We start from the raw sequence: 14,026 nt of genomic DNA, 5'->3' as shown, positions 1-14,026 counted from the left end.
GAAGGGCCTGGCGCTCTGCTCCCTGAGATTCCCTCCTCCTGGGGAAGTGGTGGCCTTGTGACCACGTCCCTCCCCTCTGTGAGCTTCGGGAGTTGGTCTGCGGTGCTCTCACCAGCCCTCTGTGTCAGACTGTTAATTTGACATACATCACCCCCTGGCTCCGGGAAAGGCACAGCGTGGCCTCCTGGGGTGGCCTGGGCAGGGGCTGGCAGTGGATCTGGAGAGCAGGACAGAGGGGCAGGCAGGCCCTGGGATGGCCAGGAGGTTCCTCTCTCCCCCTTCCATCCACTGTGATGTCGGAGCCGAATGGATGGTGGAGGGCAGGGAGAGGGTGGAGCTGCCCAGAGCCGTGTGCACACGGCCGGCCGTGTGGTTGGGCAGTGTCTGAGGCCCCGTGACAGGGCTGTCACCTGTGCAAGTGGGCTGACAGGAGCAGGCTTTGTGCATGGCCCGGCAGTGGGTCGTTGTGCCCCACATCCTGCCTGAGGCCCAGAGAGTGGACACCATGAGGGCCTGGGGCCCCCGTGGCCCATCCTCATCCCCGGGTGTGGGGGCACGGGCCTCAGCATGGCCCGCGCACCAGCCTCCAGGACTTCCTGGCAAGCCTCATCTCATGTTTCTCAGAAAGCCAGGCCTTTCCAGGTAGCTGGGGACATGCTGGGGTTTGTGGCCGGCCTGCCTCTGTCTGCAGTTTCTTCCTGCAGGGCTGGCACCTGGCCCCCAGAGCTTCCCCCGGGGGGCGGTGCCCAGTGACATTCAGCCAGCGGGACAGAGGTAGGCAGGCCTGCGGCTCCTCTCCCTCCAGGTCCTGAAGCGAGGGCCGCTGTTCTTGGAAGTGCTTTCTGGTATTTTCCAAGGCAGGACAACTGTCACTTAAGACCAGAATCTTCCGTTTTGACCTCATCTCGGCCTTTGACTGCAGAAGGGCTGGGCCGGAGGATATGGGCGAGGTGACCGTCCTGCCTGGCATGCTTCTCCTCTCTGAAGGTCAGGAGGAGCCTGGGAGCGCAGGCCTGCCCTCAGCCAGCAGGATCTGGGAATCATCAGACCTGGAAAAGGCAATCCAGTGCACCCATTGCCAGGTTAATAAGGCCCAGGTTCTGAACCCACAGGTCCCACAGGTATCTCAGTGCTAGTGACCATAGAGGAAGGGAGAGGAATTACTTGAAGCACCATTTACGTGAATTACTTACTGAGTTCCTGCATCTGGGTATACAGAGAGGGATGGCTGGAAACCAGGAGCGCAGAGACAGATGGAAGGATCCGTTGATGTGTCCAGCACAGTCTCTGGGTGCTTTCTTAGCCCCAGCCTCAGACCTGGAGTTTAAGTGGAGGTGACTCACTGCTGCCTGCCTGGGGTACATGGAGTGGGGGCGAGTCGGGCCGTGTTTACCCCAGGGCTTACTGTGCCAGGAGAATCTAGAATCTGCATTTGCACTTGGACATCTTTCGAGTGAGGTTTCTTGGCAACCAGGGGTGGGGAGGAGCTCCCTGTGTCAGGCCCCGTTGGAATCCCAGATAACCACGGTGCAAGCAAGTCCCGCCGCCCTGGGGAGCAGCCCATTTCTCTAGGTGGTCCCTAGGAAAAGCCTGAGGAAATGTGTCCCACCTTGTGTCACTGAAGGACTGGTCTGGAGTCTTTCTAGCGCTCTGGTTGTCCAGGTTCATTTCCTGTTGAAGGTTCTGGTCTGTTCAAAGTGCAGCACCTGCACAGGGAGCCCTTGAAGATCCCCCAGGGGGTGCCTGAAAGCATGGCCAGTACCCAGCCCTGCGCATGTGGGTCTTATCCCATGTGTACATACCCGTGACAAGGTGCAGTTTGTGAATTAGGCCCAGGAAGATGACAATAACTGATAATAATACAGAACAACATGATAGTACACTGTAGTCAAAAGTCATGTGAATGTGCTCTTTCTCTGAAAGTATTGTTTTGTACATCTTTCTTCATGTGACCTTTTTGCTTTCCTTGGGTTTAGTTTTTTGCACATATTTCAACCTTTTTATTTAAAGGAAGCACTTGAGAACTTCTCTTTGGCAGAAGAATTTAGCCTAGCATCACTACTCCTGTGCTTCGAGGTCATTAATAAGTAAAGCAAGGGCTAATTGAATGCCAGCACTGTGATGTGGAGACACTCTGATAACCAAAGTGACTACTTTTGTAACTGACTAAAAGCAGAAGTTCTTTTTTTTTTTTTTTTTAACATAAGTGACTATTGGGTGGGTAGCATACGCAGTGCGGATACACTGGACAAAGAAATGATTCACACCTGAGATGGGACAGAAGGGATGGTGTGAGGTTTCATCATGCCATGAAAAATGGTTCGTAATCTGAATCTTAAGAATTGTTTATTTCTGGAATTTTCTATCAATATTTTTGGACCTGGTTGACAGAAAGTGAAGAAAGCAAAGTTCAGATAAGGGGAGTCTACTGCATGACTAAAAATGCAAGCTGCTTGTTCAGGCCTGGGCGATATTTTTATTACTTTTTGGTTGTTTCTGTCTCTGTGGAAAGGAAAAATAATAATAATAATAATAATAATAATAATTATTATTATTATTATTATTATTTTAAGGCAAAAGGTTTGGACAGATTGGCCAGAGGTTGCTGTTTCCTGTGTGATTAACAGGATTGAAAGCTCCTGTCCTGTGTGTACCTGAACCATGAGCACGACTTGCATAAAGCGTGCACATAAACCGCTGCTCTCAGACCTCTGGAGAGGGTGATGGGGGTGGGGGGACTTTAGCGTTTTGCATTTTGAGCTCTATTTTATTTTACACACATAGAATTTTGTAGAATTTTGTGATGAAGAAATAAGGCTGTGTTTTCACTGTGGCCAAATATACATAACAAACTTGCCATCTTAATTGTGTTTAGTGTCCAGTTCACTTGCACCAAGTACATGCCCCCCGCCATCCTCCTCCTCCAGAACTCTTCCCTCTTCCCACACTGAAGCTCGGTTCCCGTTAAACAGCTCCCCATCGCCCTCTCCTGCCCCAGCACCCCTCCCAACCCTCCACTGTCTAGTTTTGACTTATTCTAAATAAGTGGAATCATAGAGTATTCATCCTTTTGTGACCGACTGAAAAAAAAAAGTTCTTTTTTTTTTTAACGTTGTCATTTGTTAGTTGAACTTATTTTCCATAATATCGGCACAGCTGTATGTGGAGGCACAGCTGGAAATAGCCCCTGTTTCTCAGGGAACTTAGATTCCAGTGAGGAGCAGTCAGCTGAGTTCATTTCCTTCTCATTTTAACCAAAACATGATGGACTCCTGTCCCTTTTTGTAAATGCAGTTGTAAGACAACCCAAATTAATTTTTATTAAATAGTCAGATACAATCAAGCCACATAAAAGGCCTTTTGGTAAAGGAACATGACGTGAGTGGTTCCTTATTGTTTCTGAGTACATCACGTAAAATTAAAACTTAACTTTTAATAAATGTGTACACACGTGTCGAGTAGAGTTAAGTAGTTAAATGTTCTGTAAGTTATTTTTCCCTTTTGTGCTGATGAAATCATAAAAGGTAATTTTACACTTTAAATGAAAAACATTGACAGGTGTATCTTTAAAAAAAAAAAGAACACCACCAGTTTTAATGTAAGATTCTGTATTATGACTTTCATCCCAGGTGAAATTCAGCCACAGTGTATCACACCCGTTTCTTTCTGGAGACATGCGTGACACCAAAAATAAGGGGCACTTGTAAAGACATTTTAGTGACATTAATGCAGTCATTTTACTCTTTCCCCTTTTCCTTTGGTTTTTAAATGCAGACGTGGTGATTGTTTTGGCAGACAGCTCTGTGGGTTTTGACACACATGGATTTGTGTAACCACCACCCCGGTGAGGACAGGAGTTTCACGCTCCACACGTTTCCCTGCAGCCTCGCGCCCCGCCCCCAGCCGTGACGTCAGCCGACCTGTCAGTCAAAGTGCCCTCCACCTCCACAGTTGACTTTTCCAAGAGCGAAGTATGCCGTGCCAGGCAGCAGCGGTTTTCTGGTTTTCTGCTCCCACTGCCTTTGAGGCTCCTTCAAGCTGTCACATGTTTTAATAGTCTGTCACTCAGTAGCATTCTGTTGTATTTTTTTTTTTCTTTTGATACCAGGTATTGTACTCAGGGGCACCCGACCACTGAGCCACACCCCCAGCCCTATTTTGTATTTTATTTAGAGACAGAGTCTCACTGAGTTGCTTAGCACCTTGCTTCTGCCGAGGCTGGCTTTGCACTTGCAATCCTCCTGCCTCAGCCTCCCCAGCTGCTGGGATGACAGGGGTGTGCCACACACCCGACTTCTGTTGTCGTCTTGAAGAGTTGCTGTAAGCCTTCGTACACAAGCTTCTCTGTGAGTCTGTGGTTTCGGATCCTTGAGATAAAGGGCCCAGAGTGGGGTGGCGAGGTCACGTGGCAAACGTGTGTGTAACTCATAAGAAACTGCCACAGTCCCTTGCACAGTGGCGTTCCCTCCTCTGCACTCTGCTGCACGTCCTCTCCATGCCTGATACCATGTGTCTTTATTTAACAGATAGTTTGTGTACAGTGTATCTTGTGGTTTTTAACTTGAATTTCCTAGTTGGTCTGTATGTGCTGGTACAGTATCTATTCAAGTCTTGCTTTTTTCTGGGGTGGTGGTGGTACTGGGGATTGAACCCAGGGGTGCTGGACCACTGAGCCATATCTATAGCCCTTTTTTATTTTTTATTTTGAGACAGGGCCTTACCAAGTTGCTTAGGGCATCACTGAGTTGCTGAGAATGGCCTCAAACTTGTGATCCTCCCACCTCAGCCTCCTGAATTGCTGGAATTACAGGCGTGCACCACCACACCCAGCCTTTTGCTCATAAGTTAATTGGGCTATTTTCTTCTTATGAGTTCTGAGTGTTCTTAGTGTATTCTAAATACAAGTTCTTTGTCAGGCGTGTGATTTGCAAATACTTTCTCCCAGTCTGTTAGCTTGTCTTTGAATTCTCTTAATGGTGTCTTTCACAGAGCAAACAATTTTAATAAAGTTAACTTACAATTTACGGGTTGTTACTAGAGAATGCATAGATACATGACTTAATTTTGTGTTGTTAACCTGTGTTCTTTCTGACTTGCCTAAACTTATTACTTCTATAGAGCTCCTTTTTAATAAAAAAAAGTTCCTTGGCATTTCCTACATGGGTGAGCATGTTGTCAGTGGGTACGCCATTTGGTTTCTTCTTTTCCAGGCGGTGTGCTTTGTATTTTTTTTTTCTTGCCTTATTTCACTGGCTAGTGCTTCCAGTGCGATGTTGAGAAGTTGTTCCTTCTTTTCCAGTTGATACGCTCATGTTTATTCTTTGTGTTTATATGGTAGGTTGCATTTACTGATTTTTAAATACTGAACCAGTCTTGCATTCTGGAATATACTCCATCTGGTTTTGGTGTGTTTTTTTTGTTGTTGTTGTTGTTTGTTTGTTTTTTAATCATTGGATTCAGTTTGCTAATATTTTGTTGAGGATTTTTACATCTGTGTTCATGGGGGATATTGTTCTAGAATCTTCTTACACTATATTTGTGCGAGACTCATTTAAGTGGGGAAAGGTGTCTTTCTTTCCTACTTTCTGGAAGAGATTACGGATACTTGCTGTTATTTCTTCCTAGTTATATTGGGTAGAATTTGAAATGAAACCTTCTGGGCCTCTTCAGATTTTTTTTCCTCTGAGGGTTTTTAACTACTACATATTCAATTTTCTTAGTGTTTTTCGTGTTGTTGAGGTGATCTGTTTTATCTTAGGTGAGTTTTGGTTCTTCGTAGTTATTGAGAAACGTGGTCTTTCTCTCCAAGTTGTGGATTTTATGTGCATGGGCTTGTTTATAGCGTTCGCTTCTGATGTCTGTGGGATCTGTAGTGATCGCTCCTTTTGTTCCTGATATTGGGAATTAGAAACGTGTTGACATCCTGGGGACCTTAGGGTTAGTGTAGTCACCACCTGCCAGATCCTCAGGAGGCTGGACCCTGTGGGTTTGCGTGCTGCTCCCTGGGCAGAGACAAATGAGGCCCATGAGGAGGGACACCGATGCCTGAAGTGCTGGGGTAGCACCTGTGCCCAGGGCTGGGAAGTGAATCTATGGCACGTTGGTGGCCCGCATGGCTTTGGTGTCTTCACAAGGGCCCGGTGGCTGCTGGGAGCAACTACATGGAGAATCTGGCTGGCTTTGTACCAGAGTGAAAAGGGACCCTCACTCAGCCTTTGAGGTCCCGGAGGGTGGGTGAGATTTCCACCCCTCGTTCCTGGTGTCTGAGGTGACTGTGGCCAGTGGTACGTGAGGGACACAGATTTACTTATGTTTTGTCTGTTCTCAGTCGAGGACACACTTGAAAAGCCCGAGCAGAGGAGGCTGCGGGGAGGGGTGAGCTTCCGTGTGGTACTGAATCGGAGGTCGCCTTGTTTGGGGCGTCGGGGATGATGGACAGGAGGTCCCTCTCTCTGATCCGGTCTCCTCTTTAGGTGTAAAGCAGGCGGTTTTCGGAATGTCAGAGCTGTGGCTTGTGGCTCCTGACTCTGACATATCTCAGCAGCATCTTAGGCGAATGAAAAGGTCCCTGTTTTTTGGTGGTTCTTCAACCAAGATGAGTTTAGCTTTATTTAATTAAAAAATCTGTGTCAAGCTGGTCTTTAAAAGCGGAGAGTGATTTACGAGCCATCAGAGAAAAGTAGGTTTTGCAGATGCTCGGGGTGTGGAAGTCCCTGCTGGGGCAGGAGGCGCAGGCCCGTGGGGACTCTGAGCTGTGGGATTGATGGCCTGGCACAGGGACCATCCTGGTTTTTCCGTGTCTTCCTGCAGGTGGCTTGTGGCCTGCGGGCTGCGCGTACAGCGTCACTGCACAGGTGTGCCCGGGGCGTCTGGGTCTGGTTGGGCAGGAAAGTCCCAGGTGGCTGAGCTCTTGGCAGTCGGGGCTGCTCGGTTGGAGGGGGGCTGGGAACGGGCCATCGCCGGCCTCCCCGTCACTGCCTCCGTCACACCCACGCGAGGATCTGGAAGACTCACCATGTTCCTATGTGATCCCAACCCCTCTTTTTAAAGTGGCCCGTGTCCACTCACAGTGTGATCAGGTCAGGGGAAGGTCAGCTCCTGCGTGGAGGGAGCTGCATACAAATGTACGTGTGTGTTCCTGGGTGTCCATGCACACTGGGGGGGGTGGGGTTAGGACCCCCTGTGGCCACAGGATCCACAGATCAGATCCCTCCTGTAAAGTGGTGTGATATGTGCATATAACCTGCGTGCACCCTCCCCGGTACCTTCAATCACCTCTAAGCCGGGCGTGGTGGCACACACCTGTGATCCCAGTGACTCAGGAGGCTGAGGCAGGAGGATCACAAGGTTGAGGCCGCCCTCAACAACTAAGTGAGGCCCTATCTCAAAATAAAAAAATATTAAAACAAAAAGGGCTGGGGATGTAGCTCAGTGATAAAGTGACTTTAGTACAAAAAAAAGGTGCCGATCATTAGAGCGACATAGATGCTATTAACAGTTGTTATGCAGTTGTTTAGGGAGTAGCAGTGAGGAAGGAAGTCTGTCTATGTTCAATTCACCATTTCTCTTCTTTTCTGAATGTTTTCAGTCTGTGGTTGGTTGGCTCTGTGGGTGGTGGACCATTGGGTCAAGAGGTCTGTGGGTCCTCTTGGAGCTCGCTGTCCGAGTGTCTTTCAGGCTGGCCGTGAGCACTTGGGGTGCCGGGGCGTCTGGCAGGTGTGAGTTGTGTGTGTGCGCGTGTGTGTGTGTTCTCTTTCGCGACATGGTGGGGTCGGGTCATCCGGGTCCTGTAGTGTCAGGAGGTGGGCAGCTGGGATGTGCGGGCATGAGCAGGGGGTCCCAGGGTCAGGTTCACGTGCGTGGAGGAGGCGGGTGGGATGTGTGGGCTGCAGGCGGGGGGAGAGGCGTGGCCTGTGCTGCCCTTGGAGACTCTGAGCTTCACAAGGGGAAACTGTGCTGGATCCTCACATTCTGGGTTGCGCGCTCTGAAGGTGAACGATTCAGTTTCTTCCCAGGAGGTTGGTGGCATTTCAGTGTCTGCCGATGGCTTGTGAAAGACTAACACGGCCTCTGCCTTTTGAGCGGGTGACACAGAGCCGTGCTGCAGACATGGAGTGACACCCAGGTGGAAGGTCCCAGTTACTGACGTTGAGCTCGCATTTGGCACGGTCACAGGAACGCGGGCGACCCTCCTGCAGAGGATGGCGGTGCCTGCCTGGACGCGCAGACGGGCCGGAGCTGTGGACAGCTCTCCTCTGTGACACGTGGGTGGTCACTGTGTGCTGTGTGCTCTGGGGAGTCTGGTCTGTGCACGTGGACGGAAGGTGCAGACAGGCTGTGTCCTGCTGCACGTATTCTGGACAGTTGGACCTTGCGGAGGTCCCAGGGGGCCTCTTGGGTGCATGAGCTCCACATTGATGCTTGCGTGGTCTGCGAGTGTCAGTGGGTCCAGGTGTGTGCACTGCACTCTGGAAGCAGGTGTAGAGAGGCCGGTCCTCTGCGCCCTCCAGAGCTGGGCTTTCACTCATAGAAGCCAGTGGAGGCCCGAGCAGCCAGGTGCCCTGGAAGGGAGTCCACAGTAGGCGGGGGAGAGGGCATTGCTGCGAGCAGGTCCCCATCTCTGCTGTGTGGACTCCCATCTGTGCAGTCTCTGTAGTTTTTACTTTGAATCCGCGGACTCTCTTGGGTCTTCCACTCCTCCCGGTGTCTGGTCCCTGGGTGCATGCCCCTCACCCCCCAGGTTTGGCACCAGCCAACTCAGGTGCAGTTTAAAGTCAGACTCAGAACCACGAGGGCCCCACCCCCTGCCTTCCTGGACCTCGATGACAGCCACGGGGCAGGCCATCCTCACCCCGGGCACCCCCTTCCCTGCGTGTCCCTGGAATGCAGCATTCACTCCTGACGCGATCCCACTCACCCCGGGTCTCGTTCCGCCATCGCCTGGTTCCTCCTGAACCCCAGGATCCCAGGCCTCTCTTCCAGCCCCCGGCTTTGGGATAAAGCCTTTGAGTGTGTGCCAGGGCTGGCGGGCTCCTCTGTCCCCGAGCAGCTCTGTAAATGCAGGTGATGCTAGCAAGCAGGCAGTGCACGTGGCTTCTGTCCAGTGGGGAGGCCATTGGTGGCCCCCATGGAAAAAAACGTGCTTCTGTAGGTATGCGTCGTGATTCAGTCGAGTGTGCCTCTGTTTGGTGTGGTTTTCCTGTTGTGGGGGTGAGATTCACACAGCACTGCTCTGGTTGGAGTGTCCGCCAAAAGGTCGTATGTTGGAAATGGAGTCCCCAAGTTCCTAGGACCATGGTGTTTGGAGGTGGGGCCGTTGGGAGGTCACAGGCTTGGATGAAACCGCGAGGGTAGGGCTCCCAGGGTGGCGCTGTGGCTCCACTTCCCCCGTGGGATGCCCTGCCATCCTCATGCTCTCAGACTTCCCAGTCCTGGAATTATGGGCCAAATAAACCTTTGTTCTTTATAAATTGCCCAGTCTTCGGTGTCCAGTTACAGGAACAGAAAGTGGATTCAGGCAGATCAAGTTCACCACATCAAAGCCAGCAACACGGCGGTGTCGTGCCCTCACAGGGTCTGGTAACCACCTCTTCTGTCTAGTGCCAAGACGTTTTGTCACCCAGAGGGACCCCCCTGCCCACCAAGCACTGACTCCCCAGTCCCCCTGCTCCCTGCCAACTTGATGTTATTTGGTAATTCTTTGACTTCTCCCTTGACAGTCATGACATTTCATCGCTCCTCCCGTGAATAGTGGGTTAAATGACATTTTTAACGTGTGCTCCTGTTTTCAAAGTGGCCCTTTGGGTGAGCTCTAATGCTCTCCCTGGCTCATGGTGTTGGTGACCAGGAGTCGCGGTGTCCAGGGGTTCAGCGGTGGCAAAATCCTGGCCTGGAGGACAGGGGACGATTCCACGCGGGGCTTTCCAAGTCGTGTCTGTGGTCTGTGCCAGAGTGGGGGGCCCTCAGTGATGTGTCCAGAGCGAGCCCTTCCCTGGCTGGCCCTCTGCCCGTGCCGGGTGGGCGCTGGGTAATTATTAGAGATGGTGCTTGCAGGGCCATGGTCAGAGAGTGTGGGATGCACACAGCGGTGCAGGGGTGTGACACCAGACCTGAGATGCAGCCACATGGAGAGAAATCCTCCTGTTCTCTCAGTGTGAGCGGTGCAGAGGGGCCCTCCAGCCGCCTGTGTGGCCGGGAGTTGCTCTGAAGCTGAGGACCCCCTGTGTGTGCCCTGATCCCTCCTACACCTAAGGACAAGGTGGGACTCTTTCCGGTGCAGCTCATTCCAGCAGAGACCTGCCCATTCCCCTGTGGGGCCAGCAGGCTTGAACGTGGCGACCCTGACTGTTCCTCTGACACCCAGCCGGGGTCCTGCCCTTAAATGAGGAGTTTCCATCTTTTTCTCTATAGATCCTGGACCTTTGGGGTGGTGGCCAGAGTCACTCTGGTCTAAGAGAGGCAGGATTTCTGGCCATTTATTTTTTACTATTCCCCCCCCACACACAATTCAGCTTTTAACTTTTATTTGACATCTGTAATATGATTCCAGGGGGGAAAATCCTGTAATGGGTCGTCTGAGAGCACAGTACCCTGCTCCCTGTGCGGCCTGGGGCGGTGTCTGGGGAGGTACGTCCCTGCTGTGCCTGAGATTGGCATTCTGGTTCTGAGATTATCAAGCAGAACCCAGAAACCTGTGGAGCCCTAGGAAAGCGTCCCAGGGCCCCAGGAATTGAAGCTGTGCCCCGGGGCCCTAGGTGGCCTGGTTTTTAAACAGCACAGGGAGCTTGCTGTGGAATCCGCCAGGGACGTGCCAGCCAGTGTAGTTCCCCCACCTCTGCAAAACAACAAAAACCAGCAGCGGCTAAGGGTGGTTGTGACCTGAATCTGAAAGGGAAAGGTCAACGTGTGACTTCCCGTGAGCCACCTTCTCTGCAGAAACCAGCTACTTGGGTTTGATATTGCGGGTTGCCACAGGGAGAGGACCTTGGTCCCTGGAGCAACTGTGAGTGGCCCCGGAGCTGAGTTTTGGACTGAAGTTTTAGCAGGAAGTACCAGCCTCTATGCTTTGAGTAACTACAGCTGATCCTTTGAAGGTTCTAGAGAATTCTGCCCTGCATGGTGGGGAGGGGCCCGGACCTTCTCGTACCCTTGAGCCTTCTTTCTTTGTTTCTCTGTCTGTCTTGTAGGGGAGAAGGTGGTCGTGTGGAAATCGGCATCTTTCTGGTTGCCATTGAAACCAGCCTTCTCTGTCGCTGTCTATCAGTCATTTTAACAAGGAGAATCTCGATGTCCTTGGGGGCGCTGAGCACCAGGCTGTGTGTGGCCGAGTGGCGGAGGTCTTCCAGCCCTGGGGACCGCTCTCCCAGGCAGGGGGCATGGGACAACAGGTGACAAGGCTCTAGCCTTCCTCCTGGGGCCACATGCGTAGCTGTGTGTCATGCTGAGCTGGCTCTGCGGGACCCCCACCTGCCCAGCTCTTGAAGAGGGTCTGTGCGTGTGCACGTGGAAATGCCATGGGCGGGACCTCACCCAAACCTGTGAGCACCTGTCTCCAGGGGCGCGGCCCTCAGAGATTGTACCCGCGTGTCCCGGGCAGTCGTTGGGTGTGCAGCGTGCACTGGGCGCGAGTGGTGGGTGATTTGAAGCCATTCAAATGAAAAGCGAATCAGGACTCTATAATAAGAAGGGACTTTCTCAGAAAGGGTGATTGCAAGGGGGACGGGACGGTGCACGCTGTGACTCTAGGTTCAGGGTGTCACAGGCGTTGGAGCAGGTGGAGAAGGGCCAGGTGTGGGGCACGAGGTGCAGGAGGACATGGAGTTCCTGGCCTGTTCCCAGGAGGGGCTGCGGCTGGCTCTGGGGGCCCAGGGCCTTGGGGAAGGAGAAGCCAAACCGAGGTTCGGTCCTGAGGGGTGTGTTGTGGCTGATCAGTGGGGACAGCAGTGTGACTGGACACGGGTCACCCATCAGGAGTTGGAGGGTTTCTGTGCCCAGGCAGATGGGGCCCTCTGAACCCTCAGTCGTAAGCCGTGTGGAGCGGGCAGCGTGGGGCCTTCTTACTGTGGCCGTTGACGGGCACGGGCTTGGGGGAGTGCTTCCCGGCAGAGCTCGGTGCAGGGTGGGGGTGTGGTGTGGTGACCCTGCTGGTCTGGCCTCTCATTCTGTCCAATGGGCCTTGTCTCCCCACCCACCAGCCTCCTGCACGAGGCCCCGACCTCCACTCCAGGGTGGTGTCTGAGCTGGACAGGGACGGAGGAAGAGAGGTGAGAGGCGTGAGGTACCCGGAGGACCTGCACCCTCCAGGAGGACGGGCACCCCGAGGCACTGTCCGCTGTTGGGTCCTGGGGCCTTCGCCGTGTCGGGTCCCTGAGATTCCCTTCTTCTCTACATCCTGGGGTGGGTGGGGGACTCCCTCCACTCCGTTCCTTTGCTTTAATGTCACTTATTCAAAGCTGCCACTGATGTCCTCTACTTTGGTTGTACAGTCGAACACACGTCCATTTGTGGTTTGGAGTGTAAATGTCTTAGAGGCTGGCAGTATTTCTTCAGTCGGAAGTGTATTAAAAACGGTAGTTACAGTTCACCAGGTTCCAGTGTGACCAGCGGAAGAGATACCAGAGCGTCATTACATGTCGGGTTATTTTGATCATTTCTAACAGCGGGCCAGCAGACGGCCTCGGACCCATGAGCAGATTCTGCACGTCCCTTTCCATTAGTAGCGTGGAAAATAAAATGGTGATGTGAAGAGGGAGTTGGCCAGCACTAAAACATGGGCATGACCACGTCAAGTCCACGACGACTCCTTCTTTTTTTTTAATCTGTCCTTTTTAGGTGTACGTGGCAGTAGAGTGTATTTTGACATATTGGACCTGGAGGTCCTCTGGTGGTGTGTTCATGTATGAGTAGAAGGAAGCGACGTCTGATTCATCCCACTGTCTTTTCCCATCCCCCTCCGTTCCCTTCATTCCCCTTCGTCTATTTCTACGCCCCCCTCACCTTCCAGACTTCTTAATAAAGTGCCTCTTGTGCTGTCAGAAGTCGTCTTGAAGTCTGAGGCACCATACAGCTTCTGTTTTTAAAAAATATATTTTACTGGTGTCACATTACACGTAATAGTGGGAACTGTGCCGTGTTCCTACTTGTGCACAGTTTTACCCATTTCATTCCCTGTACCTTCCCTCTACCACCCACCTGCTCCCCCAACCCCCCCATCTCCTTGCTCTACTCTGCTGGTCTCTGGGCTTCCTCTGGTATTTTATATGTTTATATAAGTATACATGTGTATATTTGGTAGCAGGGGTTGAACCCAGGAGCACTTAACCACTGAGCCTCATCCCCAGCCCTTTTGTGTATTTTATTTAGAGACCAAGGTCTCACTGAGTTGGTGAAGGCCTTGCTAAGTTGCTGAGGCTGGCTTTGAACTGGTGATCCTCCTGCCTCAGCCTCCCAAGCTGCTGGGATCACAGGCTGCGGCACCATCCTGCCCGACTCTCAATTATGACTTTAGTGTATTATAATCACATGTGAACACAGCATTTGCTGTGGACGTCCGTCCTTGAACTTGGCCTAGTTTGGTGGACTTCATTCCCCGGCACTTCTCCCTCCCCCCACCCCCATCCATTCCCTCCCTCTGTTTCCATGGGAACCCGTTTCCATGCCTTTTCCCACCCCCACTTCCTCTGGCGTCTACATGTGAGAGAGAACCTTCGACCCTTGATCTCTGAGCCGGGCGTGTGTCCCTCAGCGGGATGTTTTCTAGGAGGCAGGGACTTCTGCTGCAGCCTGGTGCACACCGGAAGCACAAGGTACGTGCACTGACAGAATGGCTGGTGTCATCTGTTCCCTGATAGAATGGCTGGTGTCATCTGTTCCCTGATAGAATGGCTGGTGTCATCTGTTCCCCAACACCCTAGGGCGTCCCTCGTGACCCCATGCTGTTCAGGAACTGTGCTTCCTAGAGTGTGGCCCGGCCGACAGCAGCTTCACCCAGGAACCTGTAAGAAATGCATGTTCCTGGGCTGGCCCA

At 52.1% G+C, this 14,026-nt stretch overlaps 1 protein-coding gene across 4 annotated transcripts in view; it reads left to right on the top strand.

Moving 5' to 3' along the window:
* The window catches only part of Sema4d (semaphorin 4D), a 107,282-nt gene that overhangs the window by 14,151 nt on the left and 79,105 nt on the right, over positions 1-14,026 (top strand). Inside the window, exon 1 of one of the 4 annotated variants that reach the window (XM_078030662.1) lies at positions 13,787-13,805. The exons of the other annotated variants lie outside the window; for them this stretch is intronic. The gene's annotated coding sequence lies outside the window, so the exon portion shown is untranslated. Of the gene's footprint in view, positions 1-13,786; positions 13,806-14,026 lie in introns of those variants that run through there. 4 annotated transcript variants of the gene reach the window in all.

This window comes from Ictidomys tridecemlineatus, chromosome 13 (genome assembly GCF_052094955.1).
Source record: "Ictidomys tridecemlineatus isolate mIctTri1 chromosome 13, mIctTri1.hap1, whole genome shotgun sequence".
NCBI classification, from domain to species: domain Eukaryota; kingdom Metazoa; phylum Chordata; class Mammalia; order Rodentia; family Sciuridae; genus Ictidomys; species Ictidomys tridecemlineatus.
This window is presented reverse-complemented; position numbering and strand designations above follow the sequence as displayed.